This window comes from Camelus ferus, chromosome 26 (assembly GCF_009834535.1).
Source record: "Camelus ferus isolate YT-003-E chromosome 26, BCGSAC_Cfer_1.0, whole genome shotgun sequence".
Classification (NCBI taxonomy): Eukaryota; Metazoa; Chordata; class Mammalia; order Artiodactyla; family Camelidae; genus Camelus; species Camelus ferus.
In genome coordinates this window covers 2,214,198-2,240,235 of record NC_045721.1, presented here as the reverse complement: position 1 = coordinate 2,240,235, position 26,038 = coordinate 2,214,198, and the positions used below count along the sequence as shown (strand labels likewise).

The 26,038-nt window shown below is 39.1% G+C and overlaps 1 long non-coding RNA gene across 1 annotated transcript in view; it reads left to right on the top strand.

The window, feature by feature from the left end:
• Positions 1–25,809, top strand: part of LOC116660056 — a 28,390-nt gene extending 2,581 nt beyond the window's left edge. The window contains exons 2-3 of the long non-coding RNA XR_004315410.1: positions 21,699–21,866; positions 21,996–25,809. This is a non-coding gene — a long non-coding RNA (uncharacterized LOC116660056). The remainder of the gene's footprint in view (positions 1–21,698; positions 21,867–21,995) is intronic.
• The last annotated feature ends 229 nt before the right edge of the window (positions 25,810–26,038 follow it).

The following is a 26,038-nucleotide window of genomic DNA, read 5'->3' as shown; positions in this document are numbered from 1 at the left end:
CTATAGTGAAAAATAATCTGAAGAAAAATATATATGTATATATTTATGAATCACTTTGCTGTACACGTGAAACTAACACAATATTGTAAATCAACTATGCTTCATTTAAAAAAAAAAGAATTCTTAGAAATTACAACATGTCTGATTGACTTATTACACTCTAACATAAATGATTACTTTTACCACTTCCCACAAAATACTAAGACCTTTAAGTTCTCTAATATTATGCCTCCACTCACTCCTTTCCCTTTTGTGTTTATTTTTGTCATGGATTTTAATTGTGCATACATTTTAAACCACAGAAAATTTTAGAATCATTATACAGTCAATATTCAATATATTTGCCTACGTATTTCCCCTTTATGTTACTGCTTGTTACAATGTGCACTTAATATGCTTATGACTAGAATTTCCCCCCTCTGAATAATTTCTCTATTTAGAGCAGGTCTGCTGGTGACAAATTCTCTCTATTTTTATTTGCCTAAAAACTTCATTTTAACCATTTTTTTGCTGAGTATACCAAAAAAAAAATGTTTAGCAGGATTTGTTTGTTTGTTTTGTTTTTCTCAGCACTTTAAAAGAATCCTCTGGTTTCCATTATTCCTTTGAAAAGTAAAATCTTTTTTTCCTCTGATTCCTTTTAGGTTTTTTTTTTTTCGTCTTAGTTTTCAACCCTTTTCTGGTGATGTGTCTAGATATGGTTTTCTTCATATTCATCCACTTGGGCTTGAGGGTAGGATGAGTGCCACTCATGCACTCCTTTATGGTAGCTTGATATCTTTCCTCTGTTTTAGAAAAATCTTGGTCATTATCTCTTCCTATCTTTCTTTTCCTTTTAGAATTTCAGTTATACCTATGTCAGAATTTTTCATTGTTAATCATCGGTATTTCCTATCATCCTTTTTGCCCCTTTCTTTGCGCATGGGTCTGTTTTCTAAGCATTATCTAAATCTTCTCTTAACTCTGTTTCTTGAGTTCTTCCTATTGGTCATGGTGTTTTCAAGTTCTAGAATTTTCATGTGATTTTTTTTTAAACTAAAATTTATTTAGAGAAATTTTCCATCTTTTAATTTTTCTCCACTTTTACCAATACTTTCTTAAACATCAATCCTAGCTATTTTAAATCTCTGATCATTACTAGCTAGATCTTCTGTAGGTCTGTTTGTTTTTTTTTTTTTTTTTTCGAATTTTTTAATGGAGGGAGGCAATTAGGTTTGTTTGTTTGTTTGTTTGTTTGTTTAAACAGAAGTGCTGGGAATTGAACCCAGGACCTTGTACACACTAGGCATGCACTCTACCTGAGCTATATCCTCCCTCTTCTGTAGGTCTTTTTCTATTGCATTTTCTTTCCATTGGTTCTTGGTTTTTGTTTTTTTTTTTAACTGGTTCTTGGCCTGCCTGGTAATTTTTTAATAGAATGCCACACATTAAGTATGAAAAACTATAGAAGCTCTGGATAATATTATATTCATCCAAAGAGAGCTCACCCTTTCCTTTGGGAAGCACTTAGAAAGAGGACTGAGCACTTTAATGGATCAGAGGCCAAACTAACTTGAAGTTGGTTTTGGCAAAACTTCTTTTTGCTTGCTGCCCCTCCAGCACGGCCCTCAAGGTGTTCCCTGGGGCCCTTGACCCCAGTAGACCCTGATGTCTCATGCTTGTTTCCTCAGGACTGTGAGACTGCAATAACCTCCACTCTGCTTTCCAGGGGCTTAGCCTTTGTTCTCAGGCATCTTCAGATTCTGGCAAATGATGGGCAGGAAACTGGTAGAAGTTTAGTTACTCTCAGTCATTCACCTCTGCCTTCTCACTGGGAATCTGGCTTCTCTGGTCTCTAAGTTTTGTCTCTTCAACCTTACTTAACTGCCCAAATCCCTGCTGGGCTTTTTGTTTGTTTGTTTTTGATTTTTGTTTTGGCTTTGGTTTTGGTTTTTCGCCTCTCAGGGTCTCTTTCATAGCTCTGTTCCAAAACTCAGACTCTGGCCTTAGGCCCAGAATTTCTCTGAGGGCCAAAGATGCTGGAGAATGTCACCTCACCTCTGTGTATAGTTTCCCCTTCTTTAAGACAGTGTCCTCTTAAGTCCTGAGTGTCTCAGCTGCATGCTGATGCCTTCAAATAGATGTTTTATGTTCTATCTGCTCTCCTAATTGTTTTCAGCAGAATCATTGGTCAGCCTTAAGTACATCATACTCACAACCAGCAAAAGTTTGAAAAGGAAAAAGGTCTGTACTTCCTTCTGATTAGAAAAATGTCTGAACAAAGCTTTGCCTGAGATATCAATATATAGTTTCCAACACTTCCTGTGTATCAGAATCACCTGAGTACCTTTTAATAAGTAAAGATTCCAGGATTCCACACCAAACCTACTGAATCTAAGTTTCTGAGGATAAGATGAATCTGACTCTGTGTTTTTAAAAACTGTCCAAGTAAGAACTTCTGCTCTGACCATGATTGAGTTATGGGGACTGGATTTGTCTTCCCCTCTTACACGACTAGAAAACCTGGCAAAATAGATGAAACAATGGTTTCCAGACATTTGACAATAGACAGTGTAGGCCAAGAGAAGTGAACAAGTTGAACCATCTAATTGCCTCGGCCTACTGCCTTCAGACTGTTTCCAGGCCTCAGGACAGAACCCAGCAATACTGCTGAGTCAAGGAAACAAGTATGAGAACTGAGAGAGACCAAGGTAGCTAACATTTGCAGGACAGAGAACCAGAAAGGGGAAAGATACATATATAGAGAGAACCCCAGATATCTGCAGAGGGATCCTTTTGCATCTGAAGAAGAGTATTAATTTACACATATTTGAGAAGAAAGAAACTGGGGAAAAGAACCACCAAAAAAGAATAGGTAAAGGAATTCCCAGAGCTCCAAAATGGGTAGAAATAGTGCCTGTGTTTCGAGAAGCCAGAATAGGAAGACCTCTCAACAATTTAGGACTTGGGTAGAGTTCTCAGGAGGGTATTGTCTTAGTACTGAAGATGAATTTACCCTATATTGGGGGTTAGGAGAGAGATTTGAAGAAATAATGGCCGAAATATTCCCAAATTGAATAAAAACTATAAACCCACAAATTCAAGGAGTTCAATGAACACCAAGCAGAATAAACAAAAATCATAACCACACCAAGGCAGATGATAGTAAAATTACTGAAACTTAATGATAAAGAGAAAAATCTTAACAGTTGCCGGAGAAAAAAGACACATTACATATGAAGCAACAAAAGTAAGAATTACATTAGACTTATCATTAGAAGCTATACAACCAAGAAGAAAAGGAGGGGGGATATCCTTACGTTACTGAAAAAATTAAAAATCAACCTAAAATTCTTAATTCAGAAAAAAAAAAAGTCTTTTGGAAATGAGGGCAGAACAGCAAAGTTTTTAGACACACAAAGAAAAAGCTAAAACAGTATGTCACTAGGTGGCCTGAATAGCCAGAAATGTTGAAAACATTTCAGAAAGAAAATGAAAGGATATATCCTTTATTAGATGGAAATCTGGGTTTGTAGGAAGGTATTAGGAGTGCTGGAAATGAGAAGTATATGGATAAGTATAATTTCTTTTTAATTTAATCTCTTCATAAGATGATTGATTTTAAGGCAAATTAATAAAAATGTACCTGGAGTTTAAAACTTAAGTAGAAGTGAACTCGATGATGGGGTTGTCTGGGGAAATGAAAGTAGAGTTACAAGGTTTTGCATTGTGCATTCAGAGGCATAATATTTGAAGGTAGACTGTGGTAAGCTAAAGATGTATACTGTAAACTCTAGAGCAACCACTAAAAGGAATAATAATAATAAATCTGAAGTATAGCTAATAGGCCAGTACTAGAAATAAAATGGAGTCACAAAATTACTCAATCCAGAAGACAGGAAAAAGAGAAAAATAGGAGCCAAGAACAGATGAGACAAATAGGAAACTATAACAAAATGATAGATTTAAACTCAACCATACTGGCAATTATATTAAATATAAATGGTATAAACATCCAAGTAAAAGGTACAGATTATCAGATTGAATAAAAACACGGGCCAAATATGTAGTGTCTATAAGGAATAAACTTTAAATAAAAAAGACAGAAATCAGTTAGTATTAAAAGAATGGGAGAAAATACACCATGTAAACGCTAATCCAAAATATGCTGGAATGACTCTATTAATATCAAGAAAGGTAGATTTTAGAACAGGGAATATTGTCAGGAATAAAAAGGATTACTTTAGAATGATAAAAGAGTCAATTCATCAAGAGGACATAACAATCATAAATATATAGGAAACTAATAACAGACCTTCAAAGTACTGAAGCAAAACCTGATAGAAATGAAAAGAGGAATAGATAAATTTATAATTATAAAGATTTCAACACTTCTATATCAGTAATTGATAAAAATTAGTAGAAAGAAATGTGTAATGATATAGAATAAATGAAAAACATTGTCAGCTAATTGAGATTTATAGAACACTATACCCAACAGAAGAGTCCACATTTTCTGCTAGTGCACAAAAAATTGTCACCAACATAGACTATATTCTGGGTCATAAAACAAGTTTTAACACATTTAAGAAGATTGAAATTATATACACAGTGTGATCTCTGACAAAAATGAAAATAAATGGGAAATTAATTACAAAAATGTATCTGGAAAATCAGCAAATATTTACAAATCAAGCCACACGTGGATCAATGAAGAAATTACAGGATAAGTTAGAAAATATTTTCTTAATTAAAGTGAAATATATCAAATTGTGTGAGGAGCAGCTAAATCAGTACTTAGACATTAAGAGTACTGAACACTAAATTAGAAGAGTAGAAACACCTCAAGTGAATTCTTCAAGAATCTACATTAAGAAATTAGAAAAAGAAGAGCAAACAAAAACCCCATAGTAAATGGAAGGGAGGAAATAATAAAGAGCTGCAATCAATGAAATGAAAAAGCAGAAAAACAGTAGAAAAAAATCAATGAAACTAAACGATGGTTTGTTGAAAAGACAGATGAAATCAATTAAATGTGAAGGAGACTGGCCAGGAAAACAAAAAGAGAAGATGTGAATTAACAATATAAAGAATGAAACCAGAGACATAACCTTAGCTTCTACACACATTAAAAGAATTAAGAAATACTATGAACAACCTTATGCCAATACATTTTACAATTCAGATTAAATGGAAAAATTCCTTGAATGATATAATCTACTAAAGGATATACAAAAAGAAATAATTTGAACAATCCTACATCTATTAAAGGGATGGAGTTTATTGTTTTAAAACCTTCCACAAAGACACTTCAGGCATAGTTGGTCTCCCAAAAAAGCCTCACCAAAAAAGTCAACCAAACATTTAATAAATAAGTAAAACAAATTCTACATAAATTGTTCCAGAAAATTGAAGGGGAGAGAATATTTCCCAACTTTTTTTCTGAGCTCAGCGTGACTCTGATTCCAACATCAGACAAAGGCATTACCAGAGAAGGAAATTCCTTCATGAACATGGAGGGACAGATGCAAAATTCTTTTTAAGAAATTTTAGCAGATTGAATCTGACTGTATATAAAACATAATATATCATGGCCAACTGGGTTTACCCAGCAATGCAAGGCTGGTTTAACATTTAAAAATCGGCTGAGGCAATTCACCCCATTTGCAGATTAAAAAAGAAAAATCATATGATCATCTCAATAGACACAGAAAAAGCATTTGACAAAATCCAACATCTATTCCTGGGGGAAAAAAAAACCTCTCAGCAATTTACGAATAGAGGGAACTTTCTCACACTGATGAAGGGCATTTATGAAGAATATGTAACTAACATGATAATAATAAAAGGTTTAATACTTTTCCTCCAAGACATGATCAGAACAAAGTTGTCTGCTGTCACCACTTTTATTCAACATTGTGCTCCAGATCCCAGTCAGATCAATAAAGCAAGAAAATAGAAAGGCATCCAGATTGGAAAGAAAGAAGTAAAACGTTTCTTCATAGATGACTTGATTGTCTACCTAGAAAATCCTATGGAATCTACAAACAGCTACTACGGTTAATTTTATCAAGGTTGCAGGACATAAGATCAATATACAAAAATCAAGTGTAAAAACAATCTGATTAAAAATAAGCAAAAGCCTTGAATTGACATTTCTCCAAAGAGGATATACAAATGGCCAATAAGCCCATCAAAAGATGTCCAACATCACTAATATAAGGGAAATGCAAAATCAAAACCACAATGAGGTACCATCTCACACCCATTAGAATGTCTACTATGAGAAAACGAACAACAGAAAATAATGTTTATGAGGATGTGGAGAAATTGGAACCCTTGGGTTTTGTTAGTGGAAATGCAGAACAGCAATCCACTGTGGTAGTATGGTATGGTCGTTCCTCAAAAAATTAGCAATAGAAATACCATATGATCCATCAATCCAACTCCTGAGTATATATCCAAAAGAACTAAAAGCAGAGTCTTGAAGAGATAGTTGCATATCCATGTTCATAGCAGCATTATTCCCAATAACCATGAGCTGGAAGCAACTCAGAAATGTCCATTGACAGATGAATGTACAAACAAAATGTAGTCTACGCATACAATGAAATATTATTCACGCTTAAAAAGAAGGGAAATTCTGACACATATTACAACATAGATGAACCTTGAGAACATGGTTCTAAGTGATATTAACCAGTCACCAAAAGGCAAAACTGTATGATACCACTTATATGAGTTACCTAGAGTAATCAGATTTATAGAGATGGAAAGTAGGACGGTGGTTTCCAGCGGCTGGAGGAAGGGGAAAATGAGGCGATATTATTAATAGAGTTTCAGTCTTGCTCTGAAGATGGATGGTGATGATGGTTGCACAAAAATATGATGAAAGTACTTAACACCACTAAGCTATACATTTTAAATTGGTTAAGATATTCTTGTAATAATGTATTAAGGAAAAGAATCTGAAAAGAAAATATATATGTATGTATATGAATAACTGAATCAATTTTCTGTATACCCAAAACTAACACTGTAAGTCAACTACACTTCAATAAACTTCTTTAAGAAAATGGTTAAGATGGTAAATTTTATGTTACATATAATTTAAAAGAGTTTAAAAAATAAATTGTATTTCTATACACCAGCAGCAAACAGTTGGAGATGAAAATATAAAAAATAATATATTTTACAATTGCATCCAAAAAAATGAAATCTTCAGGGGTAAATCTGACAAAGGATGTGAAAGATATGTTTTTTGAGTACTACAAAATATTGCCAAGAATATTAAAGAAGACCTAAGGAAATGAGAAGATACACCATCTTGGTTAGAAAACTCAATATTGTTAATCTGTCAATTATTACCACATTGATTTATAGGTTCAATGCAATTGCAATCATAATCCCAGCAGGATTCATTTGTAGAAAATGACAAGCGGATTGTAAAATGCTTCCGGAAATACGAATGATGTGAAGTGTCATACAACTTGGAAAAATAATAAAATTGAAGGAATTTTACTCCCTGACTTTAAGACTTTCTGAGTTTTCTCATGCAGGGCATACCAGCTAGTGTCAGTTTATAGGTACTAACGGCTACCATACCATCACATCGAATTGCTCTGAGAATTTAAAGTCACCGTAGTTATAGCACTAAAATAGTCTGCATTCTATAGTAAGCACATGATAGGGTTAACTCATCCGTATTGTGATTGTTGCAGTATTTTAATTTGCATTTCCCTGATTACTAGTGATATTGACCTTTTTCTTCAGATGTTTATTGGCCATTTGAATTTTCTTTCCTGTGACGTTCTTGTTCTATTTTTTTGTCTATTTTTCTGTTGCTCTGCTTGCATCTTTCTTGATTATGTATTCCAGGTGCCAATACAGGTCAGTTATATGTGCTGTGTATTGTTTCCCCTAGTTTCAGCTTGTCATTTCACTTTTCTTAATGATGTCTTTTGATGAAGAGAAGCTCCTGTTATTAATTTACATAAATGTATCAACCCTTTCTTTTATCATTTGTGTAGTGATAGTTAGTACCCATGTCTTGCTTCTAATCTTACAAAATGAATGCTTTCAAATTGAGGATGTTTGTTGTGGTTTTCGAGGATGCTCGAACTTCCCTTCTATTTCCACATTGCTGGGAAAGTTTTGAACATTACCAAGTGCTGAATTTTTTTTAGTGTGTTCTAAAGAAGCTGCATTTTATTTTTTATTTTTTGGTGGGGGGAGGTAATTAGGTTTATTTATTTATTTATTTTTAGAGGAGGTGCTGGGAATTGAACCCAGGATCTTGTGCATGCTAGGAAGGCATGCTACCACTAGGCTATACCTTCCCCGCCAAACTGATTGTTATGAGCCTTCTCCATGGTGGAGGACCCTTGGTGAACATTTACCTAGGCACAAATTAGTTGCCTACTCTTGGTCCATTTTGAGAGGTCTTTTCTCAAACTTCTTTCCCAAAGCTTCTTGCCAACAATCTCCCCATCATGGTCATTCCAAGTCACTGATCATGCAGTCAAGACACTAGCCTTGGCCCATGAATTGATGTAGGTTCTTAATTCAGGCTAGTCTCTTCTGGATGTAGCGGACAAGGAGATGCATTGCTTGATGTTCTGAAACCAACCAACCAAACAAATAACCAACCAACCAACCAACCAACCAACCAACCAACCAACAAAACACCTCACCTACTCTAAGATCCTGAGACATTCTCTGTGTGCTTGCACATTACTTGTTACTGGGGCTCCTGATCTGCCCCCAGACACATTGATGAGAAAAAGCTGGGGGATGGATGGGGACATCACTAGCCACACCTACCTGGTCCTTGTCCAGGTTTACTTAGAGACCTCCCTGCAGGCCAGGATTATTTCAGTATACGAAGTCCTTCATGATCTGGCATTGTCTGCTTCTAGATGTTCACCTCTTGAACTCTGTTACATTCATTCTTCTTCTGATTATATGGAACTATGTGAGCATTTACAAATGGATTTTAGAAAGACCAATGCAATTCCTCAAGGGAAAAACTGCTTTAAATTAGTCCATCAGTATCTATATATCCTGATTAAGGAAAAAATGTTTTTGAGCAAAATGCCAGTGATTTTGCTTACTGTCTTTTGAAAGAAATTTTTGTTGTGAAATACAGCAAATATGCAGATATAATATACAGATAAATAATATAAAATACATGTATAACTTACTGAATAATAATACGATGAACTTCTACACATACATCTCTCTCTGTCTCTGTCTCTCTTTCTCATACACAGACGCACACACACAACACACACATACACACACATACACACACCTAACCGTACTCAGGGTAATAAATAGAATATTACTGGTACCCTTAATGTTTTCCCTCCATTTCCCACTCCTCAACTTCCAACTAACCGCTCTCTTGCGTTAATAATTTTCTTGCTTTGCTTTACCGTTTTCCATCTATGTTTGTATTCCTAAACAAAACAATACACTGTTTTGAAAAACTGTGTAACAGGTAGAAACATAGTTGTATACAGAGAGGGCCACTGTGACATGAGGGTTGGTGGCTAAGGTCATGAGTGAGTATCGTAGGGCTCACCATGGTCAGGACATCAAGTAGGGCTGGAGTATTTGTAGACCAGGTATTGGATGCGTGGCAGAAATCTGTCAGAAAATGAGTTGCCCTGTATTTTCAGCTTCTGTGTTTATGACCCACCTCTAGTACTCAAGAATAAATCAAGGGGACCATTATGTGGGATGAACTGAGTGTCCTTATCTCATGCAGGCAGCTGGGAGAAGAGCAGAAATGCATTAGCGTATGGTTGAGCTAAGTCAAGTTTCCATAAGAATCAGTGCCAGGCTCACTCTGTCCTCAGAAGATGGTACAACAGTAACAAGGATCTTGGAAATTATAATCCTCAATATGTTGATCTTTTGAGTACATTGGGTAGGTTGCCCTCACACCCAATGTGCAGCTGTGATCCAAGAACTTCCTTTCATGGTACTTTTTGGGATTCTCTCTACCCCTCTCCTGTATGAAATCTTCTTTTTCCTCATACCTTACCTGGTTCTTAGCCAAGTCTTTTTTTTTTCCTCCTTGAGAGTTTCTTGAGGAAAGAGTGCATGGGAGGAAAATTTGGGGGAATTTTGAAATTCTGAAAATATTTTAACTCTCTCTTCACACAGGTGTGATAAATGAGCTGGGTATAAAATCAGATTATGGTAGAAGATAATTTTCTTTCAGAATCTTGAAGGCAATGCTCTGTAGTCTTTTTACTTCCAGAGTTTCTAAGGATGAATCAAAACCATTCAGATTCCAAATTCTACTGTCTCTTTTTAAAATTCCCTGAACTCTGTCTCCAGAAGCTTGTAGAATCTTCTCTTTGTTCCCAATGTTCAGAAATTACACAGTAAGATATCTTAGTGTAAGTCTTCTTAATCAATTGTGCCTGACTCTACACCCCTCCCCAACTCTACACCACTGGGCAACTGCTCCTCACTTAGTGATGACAGAAAAATTCAGGTTTATCCTCTAGAGGGGATAAAGCAGAAAGTCTCTGGATTGGAGGATGCCAAGTACATTTGAGAGTATAAGTAACATATCAAAACACAGGAGGATTAAGAGATAGTATGTGAGAATATTTCTGTTCTCAGGAAATATACACTAAAATATTAAGAAATCAATGAGCCTGAATCTCTATTCTCAAATGGTTCAGAAAAATGAATAATAATATGAGTGTGAAGGGAAACTAGACAAGATGTTAAATGTGGCCAAATACTAACAACTGGTAAACCTGGATCAAAGGTATATAGACATTTTCAGTACTACTCTTGAAACTTTTCTGTAAGTTTGAAACTGCTTCAAAATAAAAAGTTTTCTTCTTTAGAAAAGAGACAATATACATGCTGAACATGATCACCAGACCCCTTCTGCCTCCACCCATTGGCTATCAAAATGCCTGTAGCCAGATCCCTACCCTAAAGAAAGGAGATCTGAATACCCGTCTCCAGAGAGTCTGTATAGCTCAAGAGGAAAGACCTAAAGATACTTTATGGGCTTTTCTCTCTCCAGCAGCCCACTGAGAGCGCCCTTGTGAAAATAAGGGTCTCTGAGTCCCACCTCCAGAGCAGACCTTCTGGTCAACTTTTTAGTACTCCAGGCATGGACAGGCAGCCAAAGAGGCAAGATACAAAAGCAAACGGAGTTGGAAGGGGGATCTAGATATTTCACTGCTTCACAAATAGATACCTTTTACCCAGTCTCCTTATTTTAGCCATGGCTTTAACCCCAAATTCCAGAGGTACCTGGTGCTGCCAATTTTTCTATGCTTTTCCAGGATTGTGAGATAGTTTGAATCACTCTCGAGCTTCTCCCTCTGCAGGCTGGGGGCTCCAGCTCCCTGAGATCCTCCAAGTCAGTGTCACATGCCCTCCTACAATCTGGTTGCCACAATTTTTGCCTCCTTTCCTATTCTTTCCATCAATCATTGTTATGTCTTTTTTAAAAGCAGTCTTTTACTCTAATTTTAGTAAAATTTTAGGCAGGAAAAGAATTGGATGTGTGTGTTTAACCTGCTGAGTATTACCCCTGTGTCTTTGGAGAACTCTGTATCTGCCACTTGGCCACTTAACACCTGCCAACTCTCTAGTCGCAGGGGGTGAAGGTGGAACATTTCTACCAGGAAACAGTAATGTTCAGGAAGAGGGCTTCCTCAATCCTGCGGCATGTGGGAAAGTCAGTGAGGCCAAGGCAAAATGATAATGGCATTTTCTTCACACTAAGATGTACCTTTTTAAAGGATTTGTTAATTCAATGTGGTAGTCTTTCTTTTCTTTCTTTCTTTCCTCCTTTACTTTCCTCTTCTCCCTTCCCATTCCCTTCCTTCCTTTCTTCCTCAAACTGCTCAAAGCTTACAATAAATGGTGCATCTTTAAATTGGTAGGCTTCTGAAATCTAGGATATCTGGCATTCTTTTCATAGTGATTTCCAGTATCAGTAACTTCCCTGAAAGAATATTATATCCTAACAAAATGACTGGGTAAATTCCATTTGCTGCTTTAAAGAGAGAAAATACAAAACAGAATATTTAAGTAGAGGGCCAGGGATCACAAAGCCATACTTTAAGCTCAAGGACATAGAAGTATAAGATATAAAACCCCAGAAAAATGGGACAGTCAGCCTGGCACTCTCTGACAAGTCCCCCTCACTTGTGAATCCACAAAGTGTTTTCTTTGTCAGGATCAAGCATGTACTTTTTAATTTGTAGGAAAACCCTCCAAAGTTCAGAGAATTTAACAAGTATCTATTACCCATTGTCCAGAATTAATACTTTAAAAAAATTCAATAGGCATACTTTAACAAATATCTTTGGGTGGGGGGAGGGTAGAGCTCAAATGCTAGAGCACATGCCTAGCATGCACAAGGTCCTGGGTTCAATCCCTAGTACCTCCTCTAAAAAATCAATCAGTCAATCAATCAATCGATCAAATTACCTCCCCTCTCAAAATTTAAAAAAAAAATCTTTAATAGGGAAAAATCAATTGAAAGCAATATTGAGTAAAAGAAGCAAGTCATAGAAAACATCAGGTTGATTAGACTATCCTGGTTTGGATTTTTTTAAAAATTTGTTTTTGGACCATGGTGTCGCACTTTAGATTTATTCTTTTTAAATTATTTTTTTTAAACTGTAAAATGTAACAAACAAACAAGTGTATGAAAAGGTATGTTTATTTTCAAGCACAATAATAATATAAATACTTGTGTTCTGTCACCCATGCTAAGAAATAGAACCATATTCCCCCAGCCAGCTCCCCCTCCCTGCAATGTCCCCCTTGTGACAGTCCCTTCCTTCCCCTACCACTCTCCTGACTTTTGTCATAATCATTCTTTCGCTTTTCTTCATATGTATTCTTCCCATGTTGATTTCTCATCTCCCAGGTGGCATACATCAAGCCTCTTACATGAGGGCTTTTTCCTTAGAGCAAAGAGATTTCCTTACCTAACCATAGTGCAGTTACGAAGTTCAGGAAAGTTAACATTGATACAGTATGTTAATGTACAGTTCAACTCTAATGGTGTTGATTGTCCCAAGTATGTTCTTTAAGGTGTTTTCCCCTCCAGCCCAGGATCCAGTCCCAGACCACAGATTGCATGTCACTAATGTGGTAAGATTCCTCAGCCTTTGTCCTTCTTGACACTGACATTTCTGAACAATATACACTGATTATCTTATAGAAGAGTTGGCACTTTCTAGTCTATATCCTCAGGTTTAGATTCCAGTTACTCATCTTCAGTTGGAATATACCAAAAGTGATGTATCCTTCTCAGGGTATTATTTCTGGAGGTATGTGAATTCCACTTTCCCCTCATTGATAAAGTTAATTCTTTGAATTTTATTTTTTATTGAAGTGTAGTTGACTTACAATGTTAGTTTCAGAGGTACAGCAAAGCCATTCAGTTATACATATACATATATATTCATCTATTTTCAGAGTCTTTTCCATTATAGCTTATTACAAGAAACTGAATATAGTTCTCTGTGCTCTACTGTAGGTCCTTGTTGGTTATCTCTTTCATGTATAGTAGTGTGTGTCTGTTAATCCCAAACTCCTAATTTATCCCTCCCCCTCCTTAATGACATTAATTTTTTAAAAACAACTTTGTTGAGATAAAATTCACATACTATAAAATTCACCTATTTAAAGTGTACAGTTCAATGTTTTTTACAGTATCCACAGGGTTGTGCTATTACCACCACATTGTAATTTTAAAACATTTCATCCCCCCTTAAAAAAGCATACCCATTAGCTGTGACTCCTCATCACCTTCCCACCCTGCCCACCGCTTCCACCATCTTAGCAATGTTAAGCCTTTCCATCCATGAACATTTATGAGATCTTATTAAATTTCTTTCAACAATGTTTTATAATTTTCAGCATACCTCTTCCACCTATTTTTGTTAAATTTACACCTAAGGATTTAACTCTCTTTGACACTGTTGTGAATGGAATTGTTTTCTTAATTACACTTTTGCAATGTTCATTGCTAATGTGTAAGAATAAAATGCTATTTATATATTGACCTCATATCATGCAAACTTGCTGAACTCATTTATTCACTCTAACAGTTTATAATTCCTTAGGATTTCCTATGTCCAAGGTCATGCCATCTGTTTCATTTCTTTTCCAACCTCAGTGCCTTTTATTTCTTTCTTGTCTGATTGCCCTGACTGGAAACCCCAGTACAATGTTAAATAGATGTGGTGAGAGCAGATGTCCTTGTCTTGTTCCTGATCTTACTGGGGAAGACACTCAGTTTTTAAACATTAAGTATGATTGCTATGGCTTTTTTACAGATGTGCTTTATTGGGTTGAGGGAATTCCTTTCATTTGTATTTTGTTGAGCGTTGTTATCATGAAAAGGTGTCAGATTTTATCAAATGCTTTATCCGCATATGTTGGGATGATCACATGGTTTTTGCCCTAAGTTTGCAACTTTGGTATAGTATGTTAATTGATTTTAATACTAAACCACCTGAAATTCCTAATAAATCCCACTTCATGGTGTATAATCTTTTTTATATGTTGCTGGATTCAGTTTGGTAGCATTTTACTGAGGATTTTTACATCTATATTCATAAGGGCTATTAGTCTATAGTTAGTTTTTTCCCCTACTTTGCAATATCTTTGTCTGGTTTTGGAATCAGGGTAGCACTGCCCACACTGAATAAATAGGAAAGTGTTACCTCCTCTTCTACATTATGGAAGAGTTTGTAAAGGATTGGTATGATTCTTCTTTAAATGTTTGGTAATATTTACCACTGCAGTGAATGTCCCTTTTCATTCCTGATTTTAGTAATTTGAGTTTTCTCTCTTTTTCATTCTTCAGTCTAAGCTCAAGGTTTATGAATTTCATTGATCATTTTCACGAACCAAACTTTGGTCTGGTTGATTTCCTCTATTGTTTTTCTATCCTCAATTTCATTTATTTCCACTCTGAATCTTTGTTATTTCCCTTCTCTTGCTTGCCTTCAGTTCAGTTTTTTTTTTTAATTGATTTGAGATTTTTTTTTTAAATATAGATGTTTGTGAGGTTAATTTTGATCACCTGGTTAAGGTGTTGTTCAGTTTCACTGCTGTAGGGTTACTATTTTTCTCCTTGTAACTAATAATCAGTTTATGGGGAGACACTCCCCCAACTCTTCTGTTGACGTTTTCTGGTGAGGTAAACAGTGGTACATTTTTTCTAAGGCACAAGCTATCAATTAAACACTCCCATCTGCTTTGATGTCTAGTATCGTAGATCATAAGGCATTTCATCCTGGTTGTACATTTTTTTTCTCCTGGAACACATCACTTGGGTAGAACTTGTTGATTAGAGACCTTGCCCCGGAATAGGATATAACATAAGCATTTGTTACTGACTTGACAAAGTCTGCTTCTCCCAGGGCTGCTTGCTGTGATGCTGAGGGGAAAGGAAATCTTGCATCGAGACCATGATTCCTCCTCCAAGGATGGAGTTGAGACTCTCATGCACACATTCCTCCCCTCCGGAGGTTACAGTGTCAGGATTTTTCAGCTGCATTGAGTCAGGCCTGCCTGAAGCTTCTTCCATCAGGAAAAGACCCCAGGTGTCCCTGGGCAGTCACTTATTAGGAAGGAAGGGGGATCTGAACCCAATCCCAGGCTAGACTGCCATGGCGGCCACATAACCAGGAGCCACCCAGGCCCTATGGGTGAGTCAGAGGCATGAAGGCAGAGTGGTGGGATATGAAATAAAGAACCCCAGGCAGGCAGTGGGCTCTGCAGTAGTGAAAATGGGCATCTCTGATCACAGCCGGGGTCTCCAGTTCTCTTTTCAATATGGTGGATGACTTCAAATATTAAAGGGATGTGACATGATGTGTGTCCCCAACTGGTGAAGCTGGTAATTCCAGTTGCTCTGTTTGGGTTTGTTTTTTTTTTAAATGTGGCTACTACTTTAATTGATTTACTTTTGTATTATGTGGCATACCTAAAAAAAGATTAGCTGTTAGCTTCTTAAGGTAAGATAGAATCCTGAAAGGAATTCTGCTTATTTTGTTGTACACGTGTTAACTATTAGATAGGGTCTCTCTGGTTTATATCTTCATATTTAACAACACCTGAAGCAACCCTTGAACTTTATAAAATCAAGATCATTTGATGAATAAGGAGCACAGGTTTCCAGCAATAAGGCTAGCTAGAAGTTCCATAAAACATCTAAGAAGCCAATCAAATAGGAAAACCTCTCATTTAAAGAAGTGTTTGCATCTGAAGAATTTAGGTGGAATTAATTCCTTAGATGCTTGGAACAAACCAACCTGGAAGTCCATGGGAGGAAGGATGTGAGCTCTGAAGCTACTGGATAATGACCTGAGCCTCTGCCCCGGGGCACCTGGTCTACCCATGGGGTCTGTGCAGGATGCAGGGTTCCCCTCCCCCAGAGTAAAGCCAGGACCCAGCAAGGGTAAGACTTTGAGCTGGGAGAACACACATCTAGAAGAGCCAGACTGCAACAAAAATTGTTCCACATTATCTTTGTCCAGAAGTTTTTTAAAGAGAGAGCCTCCACTGACATTTTGTGGCTACTAGCTTTTTTTTTTTTTTTTTTTGAGGGTTCCTGGCCCAAACTGTCACTCTTTGCATGGTCCAGAAAACCATCAACTGAGAATTTTAAAGTAGACCAGATCTAGTGTGCCCCACACACCTGGCAGAAGCAGACGAAACCTTCCCAGGAGGAATGTACCCTCAACACAGGCCTGGAAGAAATCTAACAGAAATTTCAACAAAGATGAGCCCACAACCCCAAATCACAAAACATACAAGGAAACAAGCCACCATGAGCAAAATTCAGCAAATCAAATGAACCAGACCTATGAAGACTTCAGATACAGGAACTGTCAGATACTGGCCAGATAACATACAGGGCTCTCAATTAAATTCGAATTTCACTTTTATTCTCTTTCTTTCTTTCTTTCTTTCTTTCTTTCTTTCTTTCTTTCTTTCTTTCTTTCTTTCTTTCTTCTTTCTTTCTTCCTTTCTTCCTTTCTTCCTTTCTTCCTTTCTTCCTTCCTTCCTTCCTTCCTTCCTTTCTTCCTTCCTTTCTTCCTTTCTTTCTTTCTTTCTTTCTTTCTTTCTTTCTTTTTTTTTTTTCTTAGTAGAATTGGTAGGGATTGGACTCAGGACCTTGTGCATGCTAAGCACATGCTCTACCACTGAGCTCTACCCTCCCCTGCAACTTGAATTTCAGATAAGTAATGAATACAATTTAAGTATGTCCCATGCGATATTTGAGACATACTTATACTAAAAATGTGATATTTACCTGAAGTTCCAATTTAACTTGGCCTTCTGTAATTTTAATTGGTTAAATCTGACAGTCTTAAGTACAGATTATAAAACCTGTATGTCTAATATGTCTGAGAAATAAAAGAAGAAAAATTGGAAAGATGCGTGATGGGTAACAGAACATCAGGAGTGACCAGCGCGATACGAAAAAGAAACAAAGGGACCTTCTCAAATGGAAAATCTAAGAATCAGAAACGGGGTGGGTGGGCATAGCTTAGTGATAGAGTGAATGCTTAGCATGCATGAGGTCCCGGGTTCAGTCCCCAGGACCACCAGTAATAAGTAAAGAAATAAAAATGTGGGGGAAAAAGAAGAATAAAAAAATAAACACTACATGGAAGATTTGGGAGTAAGGGTATGGATGCTGCCACTTTGATATGCACAGGAAAATTCGGATTGATGGGTGCAGAGAGGGATGGGCCTGTGATAAAGCAAGTCTAGTAGACGTTAACTATAGAATATAGGTGGTGGGTACAGGGGAGTTTACTGTAAAATTCTTTCAACATCTGTCATTTGAAAAGTATCAGGATAAAATATTGGGGGGAAAAACAGAAAAATTAAACAGCATAATAGACAAAATGTCAACCCCAAACAAGAAGATGAAACGGGACAAATTGCAAGGAATAAAGTCCATGAACAAAAGAGATGGAGACTATGAAAGGCTGGTTATAATGTATGTTGGTAAAGTGGGAAATTGCCACCCGTCCTAGCAGAATTCTAGAGGGGGATGCAGAAAGGGGGAGAGGCGATATTCAAATTAACCATGGCTGAGAACTTTTCAAAACTGATCTAAGGCAGTAATCACATACTCAGGAATCCCAATAAATTCCAAGAAGGACAGATAAAAAGAAAGTTAAAGAACAAAAACGATCCTAGAAGATCGGAGATGTGGGTAACTCTAAACAAATATTGGATGTTAAAAACAGTAATGTACTGTTTAATTCGTGGGGTTAAAAAAATAGCAAGATAGAACAAACTGGCTGGACTGCATAACAGTGTTAGCCTGGGAGGGATTTAAGTTATTAAGTCAGTTAAAGTCATTTTCTATTACTGGGAGCCAAAAGGCCCCTACCTTATGTAATAATTAAGCCTTTACATCGGGACATTATTGAAACACTCTACTGTAAAGCCAACTAAGAGAGCACGCCCACTTTTTCATGAGTTTGGAAAGCTTCATGAGAACTACTGGGTTTGTGTACTAATGGAATGAGAATGAGCAACTTCCTCCCTACATATTCGGGTATATGTGGGAATCATTACTGTGACAAACACTCATAGCTCCCTACCCCGTATCTGCCTCTTCTTCCTTAGTAACAGAACTCAATTATATTCTAGCCAGCAAAATGTGCCCTTCAGATGACATATTCCAGTTTCTCTTGAACCGAGGGAGACCATCAACGAGATGTAAGCGGAAGTTAGTGGGTAGGACTTGCCAGAAAGCTTTTCAAAAAGGGAATACACTCTGATGTGCACTGTATTACTTCTTGTACCTGCTTGCTTTCTGGAGTGCAGACAAGCCATTTTGAACCGTGAAGCAACCCATAGGATGGAAACCACATGTTAAAGATGACAGATCAAAAAATTAGAAGGAGCATGGGTGTCTGATGATCACAGAGCCAGCCCAGGGCTGCCTGCCTTGGAGATTCCTTTATGTGAAAAAGAAACAAACATATATCCTTTCTGCTCGGCTGATTTGGATTTTCCATTGTATATGCCACCAGGACCTAATTCTAATTAATGCATCGTGTACCACTGTTGAGAAGAGAAGGTCTGGAATCGGGCTGCGTGAGCTTGGACGAGTTCAGTTAAACCTCTGTCATTTTCAGTTCATCACCTGTAACATGGGGATTACAGGTGGTACCTACATCTAGGGTGGTTGTAAGGATTACGTGAGATAATGCACGTAAAACACTCAATGCAATACCTGGCACAGATGAACCAGTCAACAGATGTCAGGATTATAATCTGTTAATTCTAAATATAGAGGCTAGCTATGTCTGCCACATGTACTATAGAAAGAAGGCAAAGGAGAAATGAGTGGTCTCCACCTGAAGCTAAGATCTTGGCACTTCCTGCGAATCTTTCTGCATATCTCTTGTCACCTAACTCTCCCATTCCTCAAACTTCTGTCATATTCTTTCCAAACTTGTGCCTCTTCTCAAGAACCCTGCCCCTGTTGGCATCTGGTATTGCCTTCTGCTTCAGAGAGAAAATTGGGATTATTAAGAGTGAAACCCCCGAATGTCCTGCCCACATACAACCAACCGCTCCCAGGGAGTTTCTTCGTCTTCGGAAAGCGAATCCTTCCACCTGTGATTTGGAGACAATTCCTCTCATGGACTCAGAAAGCTGGGCACACCACACCCCACCTCCTGTTCTTGCTGCTCAGCTTACAGATGTGCTCAAATCTCAGCCATCTTACAAAACTAATTACAAAAAAAATTAATCACACAATTAATTACAAAAAAGACAAAACAAAGCACTGACCCTCTTTGACCCTTAGTACATCTGTAGCTGCTGACCCATTTTCCCACCCCTCAGAGTTAAGCTATTTATTCATTATATTGACTGCATTGCCTGCTATTTGCTGAACATTTACTACGAGCTGGAAGATTTACGTCTAGTATCTCCAATCTTCAAATCAATACCACAGTGTAGGACTATCACTCCCATCTTTTATGTACAAAGTACCTGAGGCTTCAAGAGATTTCAGTGTCTTGTCGCTGCTCAAACAGCTGAAAAGCCACAGCCTCAGGACTGGAGCCCGGGTTGATCTGAATACAAGTCATCTCATTTGCATTCTGTCAGCAGTTCCCAAACCTGGCAGGGCATCAGAGTCCCCCCTGAGATCTATCAAAAATACAGGTTCTCGGGTCCCATGCCAGATCGACCAAACCATCGTCTCTTGATGAAGAGCCCAGGAATCTGATTTCTAACTTTCTTTAGCTTCTGGAATACTACCCTCTACTCCTGGATTTCCTCCCTTCTTCCTGATCTTTCCTTTCCTGTCACTGTCTCCCCGGTGATCTGCCCACCCCTAAATGGTTGGCAACCCTGGTTTCTAACCTCACCCTCTTCCTGCTCCAAACCTTGCATTTGAGTGAGCTCATCTACTCCCATGGATCTAATTGCTGTTTATATATTAATGCCTCCCAAACTGGTATTTCTAGCCTCACTCTTGGCGGATGGATCTGTAAGTCCGTATATGAGAAATTGCCAGTTGAATATAACTTAGGTTCCTTAAAACTCAGCAGGTCCATAACGGAATTTCTCTTTCTCAAACAGCTTGCTTCCAGGGCTGGCCTCATAGGTGTCTCAGTCAGCTCTAGCTGCTGTAACAAAATACCACAACTTGGGTGGCTCAGACTACAGAAATTTGATTTCTCACTGTTCTGAAGGCTGGAAGTCTGAGCTCAGGGTGTCAGCAGGGTTGAGTTGGGTCTAGTGAGAGCCCCCAACCCGGCTGGAGACCTCACACGACCTTCCCTCCCTATGTGCTTGGATGCCTCTTCTCATAAGGCCACCAATCGTCTCAGATTAGGACCCCACCCTCATGACCTCATTTAACCTTAATTATCTCCCTAAAGGCCCTATCTTCAAATAGAGCAACATTAGAGGAGAAAGAGCTTCAATATATGAATTTTGGGGGACCCCAAACATTCAGTCCATAACAACAGGTCTGCAACCAGACAGTCACACAGGTGCTCAAGCTCGGAAGGACTTTGTACTTGGCGTTTGATGCTCTGTATCAGCTGTTTTGAAGTTTGTTTTTATTCTTCCCCTTGACGGAGGCACTGGGGATTGAAACCAGGACATCATGTGTGCCAAGCACACGCTCTACCACTGAGCTCTACCCACAACCCCCGTTATGAAATTCTTCATAATTTTATCTTTGTTTTTTCTTTTTCTTTTTTAAATTGAATTACAGTCAATTTTCAATGTTGTGTCAGTTTCTGGTGTACAGCATTATGTTTCAGTCATACATATACATACATAGATTCCTTTTCATTTTCTTTTTCATTACAGGTCACTACAAGATATTGAATAGAGTTCCCTGTGCTCTACAGTGGGACCTTGTTTATATAGTAGTTAGTACCTGCAAATATCCAACTCCCAGTTTATCCCTTCCCACCCCCTTTCCTCCCTGGTAACTATAAGTTTGTTTTCCATGTCTGAGTTTGTTTCTGTTTTGTAAATAAGTTCATTTGTGTCTTTTTTTTTTTTTTAAGATTACATGTATAAGTGATCTCATATGGTATTTTTCTTTCTCTTTCTGGCTTTCTTCACTTAGAATGATGCTCTCCATGTCCATCCACGTTGCTGCCAATGGCACATAATTTTATCTTTGAATGTGTGTTTTGCAGGTAAAGCCCTGCAAGATGGTGGAGTACGTGCGTCGGCTCACATGCCATCCTGTCTCCGACCGCCTCCCTGCGTCTATGGGACAGGTTCTCCACCTACTGCTCCTGCCCCTGGCACTGGGGGCCTCTCCTCCCCACCTCCGGTGACTGCTGCCACCTCCATCCCCAGTGGTGGGAACCTAGGCATGGGTGATTGGGGGATGGGCTCACCCTGTGTATCAGGGCTGTCGGAGCAGTGGCCGTTGGAGCGCCAGGCTGGCAGCACCAGGGCACATGACCCTCTTCCCCACCTCTATCCAGGTACCTGGTGTGTCCTGACACAGAAGTAACAATCCTTGAGGGTCACCCACCTGCTCTTGGGTTGCGACCACAGCCTCGAGGGAAGAGGAGACGCCTGGCTTGAGACCCAGGGCTGCTGGTCTCTGATTGCCAGGAGGCATCACCTGGCCATTTGGTACCTCTTCATCTGTAGGGTCTGCCCTCACCGCCTGTATCCCTGTGCCCAAGAGAGTGTGACATTAAGTAGGAAATGAAGGCCACCATGACAAGTTGAGAGAGACACCATGGAAGAAAGGACAGAGTTCTCCCTGCATTTTGAACAAGGAGCCGGCATTTTCATTTGGCAGTAAGTCCTGTACGTTATGCAGCTGCCCTGCCCGCTCCTGCTTTTTCCGTAGGTCAGTCAGTGATGCTACCACTCCAATCACCCAAGTCAGAAATCCGGGAATTATCCTTGACTTTTCCTGCTCTCCTGTCCTCCTACAAAGGACTCTAAAGTTTATTTTCTAGATATTTCTAGCATCTTTATTCCCAATGCCACTCACTTAGATCGGATTAGTAAGAGAAATTTGAAGGATCCTGAGATGCTTTCCCCACCATCAGACAGGGAAGAAAGAAAGAAAGAGACACAGCTCATGCTCAGTTCATCCTTTGGGGTGTCTGCGTTTGCGGGAATGATGTCAGATGGGTGACAATGGGAGGTATTGTCTTGGACCCTAATGAACATCTGAAAGACCAGCAGGGTGCCCAGGACCTGAAAGATTTAGCTGAGACATTAAAAAATAAAAAGAAAGAAAGAAATCAGCCAAGGGACACCAACACTTTTTAGCTGAAATAGAATTTCATGAATAACTATGATGTTTTTTGAGACCAACATCTATTCAAGTTAATGACTTTCCAAACTTCCCTCCTCCAACTGCAGAGGCCACCGAAGCTGTGTAAGGCAGGACAGAGACTTCAGAATAGAGAAAGCTCAGATGGTTGCCGTGAATACTTGTAGGTGTTCCAAGCATCGTTTGAAGGGCCAGTTGACAAGTGGCTCATGAGTGTGTCAGGTTGGCGTAAAGATGTAGGATGCCCTCAGTGTCCCCTTCCTAAAACATCAGTTTCTCCATATTGCCTGCCCCCCGACCATCCTCAGTAGCTTCCCAGTGTTGGACAAGTGCAAACCCAGACTATTTAGGAAGATATCCAAGACTCTCCATTCATGCTCATTTCCTACTTGGCTAAGGTTCCATGTCACTGTTCCTCCACGCCCAGTGTGTACAGCAGGCAAATCAGTTTCCTCTCTGTCCTCTAGTATTGCTATTCTTGTACCTGCCTCAGACATCTCATCACTCATTTAACAGTACTCATCCCATCCCAGTGAAATTCTACCTCCATTTAAATTTTATGTAACAAACACTTAAATAGCATTACCGTGCATCTGCACTGTTTAACTGCTTTGCACATATTAATTACTTCAGTCTGCACAACAACCCCATGACAAAAGGACTACTGTCCAACACCAACTTTTAGATGAAGTTGATAACTTTCCCAAGGGTGCAAGGCAGGGATTGGAGCCCAAACACCTGCTCTGGACCGAAGTCCATGCCTTCAACCCTGTGCCATGCTGCATCTTTTAAGCCTTTTATACCAACTCCGGCTCATAGTGAATTCTTGTTTTTGTGTTTATATGTAAAAGTGGCTTACTGGTATCTATCAGGAGAGCCCCCTTCCATCCTGTTCCTACTTTCTGCACATCTTCACCTTGTTGGGTCTTAGAATCCTTGCAGCCAACAAGTGACAAGTGATTCTACAGACAGATCTCTGTGGGTGAAGGAAAAAGAGAGACACCCACAAATAGGCAAGGGTTTAACACTTCTTCTGGTTTGTTAGCACAAAATTACCTTTGATGCTTTTTTCATCAGGGATCTCACGGGGATCGGTCATACAATGGCATGTGTATCAGACTTCAATAGCAGATTAAAAACTACTGTGGTTCTTACGCAGAAAAGGAATTTAATCCCAGGAACTAGGTGCTTACAACACTGTGTGAGGGGTTAGGAAAGCAGGCTTTAGGTTGGACCTTTTGGAATGACTCTCAGGCTGGCTCTGCAGAAGCGACCCTGTGCTCTTCCCAAAGCAGCCTGGGGTGATCTCTGAAAGTGGGTCACTGTTCACTTAACCCAGAAACCCCCAGAAAACCTTGCAATTCAAGAGGTTCCAATCTTCGTGTCTGCTTCAAGGACATCTGTGAACCTGCGCAGGCTGGTGTGGGTGTGCATATGCAAAAGGGCCCTGCATCTCAGACACGTCACTTGACCCAAGCGCTGCACGCGCGGTTCGCCATTACAGTGGGAGCTGGCAGGTGCCCAGGCCAAGCAGTGGGCTGGATCTAGCGTTGGCAGGCCCAAAAGAACGCTGAATTTTTGTTGCACATACTTAATATAGACAGCAATGCCAAAGGATGTAGCTGTCTGATCTCTAGTCACTGAGCTCATCCAGGTGAACGAGCCTTCAAGATGCCACAGGATTTACAAGCTTATGGTCGGATGAGCCCCTTCCTCAGCTTCTCCTACCACTTTGAGCTGGTTCTTACTGAAGAAGAACAAATTGTTCCTGGACCAGGAGAGGAGGTTGCATCCAAGAAAAAGATATCCCAGAAGAAACGGAAGAAACACTCGTGGCTCAGAAGTTATCCCAGCACAAAATTAAAGTAAAAGCAAAACAAAAACGAACAAACAAAAAAAAACGACCCTGTGACAAAATGACTACTTGGCCACGGTGGACGATTTGAGGAATCTGTAGCTACCATCCTAAATCCAGGCTCTGGGACAGACACGGCTGGCGTTTGGGACAGGATGATTCCCTGTCATCCGGTGCACTGCAGGTCTCACAGCCGCCCCAGCTTCTGCCCACTGAATGCTGGTAGCACATCCTCAGTCACAACAATCAAATATGTATGTATCTGCATGACTGGGACATTGTGCTGCACACCAGAAATTGACACATTGTAACCGACTGTTCTTCAAGTGAAAAAAAAAATGTCTTCAGACTTTGCTAAATGTCCCCTGGGTGCAGAACAGCCCCTGGTCAACGAACACTGCACTAGCATACCATTATCTTAGCTCAGTCAGGAATTCAGGAGGCTGCTGTCCTATGGTTATTTCCAGGCACAAGCTGCGTTAGCCGTGATCTGTGGGTCAGCAGCACCAATGGACCAGTGGATCCCCAGGCCACGCCCACTCGCTGCAATCCAGACCAGTAATAGGTTGCCTGGGCCCCTCCTCCTGGCCAGTTTCACATTCAGTTCTTGCACGAAGGCGTCTGATTGGTGGAACCTAAATCCTACCAGACTCGAAGCTGCACGGGAGTCTGGGCAAGGCCATTTTTCAGCCTTCCTGTTCTGGCAGCGCAAGAAGCCATCCTAGGAGGAGGCTGATATTAAGGATGGAGGGCCTCCGTCTATGGTATTGGCCACAGCAGGTAAACTTCTTGTTCCTGCCGGATGAATCAGGCAAGACGAGAATCTTCATCTATTTGAGTGGAAGTGTTTTATCGTTGTGTCCGTTATCAGGAAGATACATTCCGGCACGAGGTACGTTGTCACTCATTGCCATAACCAGTCATCCAAACGTGAGCGATACTAGCCTGCAGTTTCGCTGTGCTTGTATAAGTTTACGTCTGGTCTCCCCGAGAAGCTGCAAGCCCTGTAAGAGTAGGACTGTGTGTTCCCAGAATGCTTGAGCATGGTTATAGGCATATTGTGACTATTCAGGAAGAATTATTAAACATTGTTTAAAAGGAAATTTAACTAATCATCAGAAGTAGAGCAGGAATTTTTTTTTAAATTGACATATAGTTGCTTTACAATATTATGTTAATTTCTGGTGTACAGCATAGTGATTCAGTTATACATACATATTCCTTTTCCTATTTTTCATTTTTAAAATTTTTATTTATTTAGCTAATTTTGTTGTTGTTGTTCTTTTGAGGGGGAGCTTGTTCTTTTTTTGGTTTATTTATTTATGTTAATTTGTTTTTTTTTAATGGAGGGACTGGGGGCTGAACCCAGGACCTCG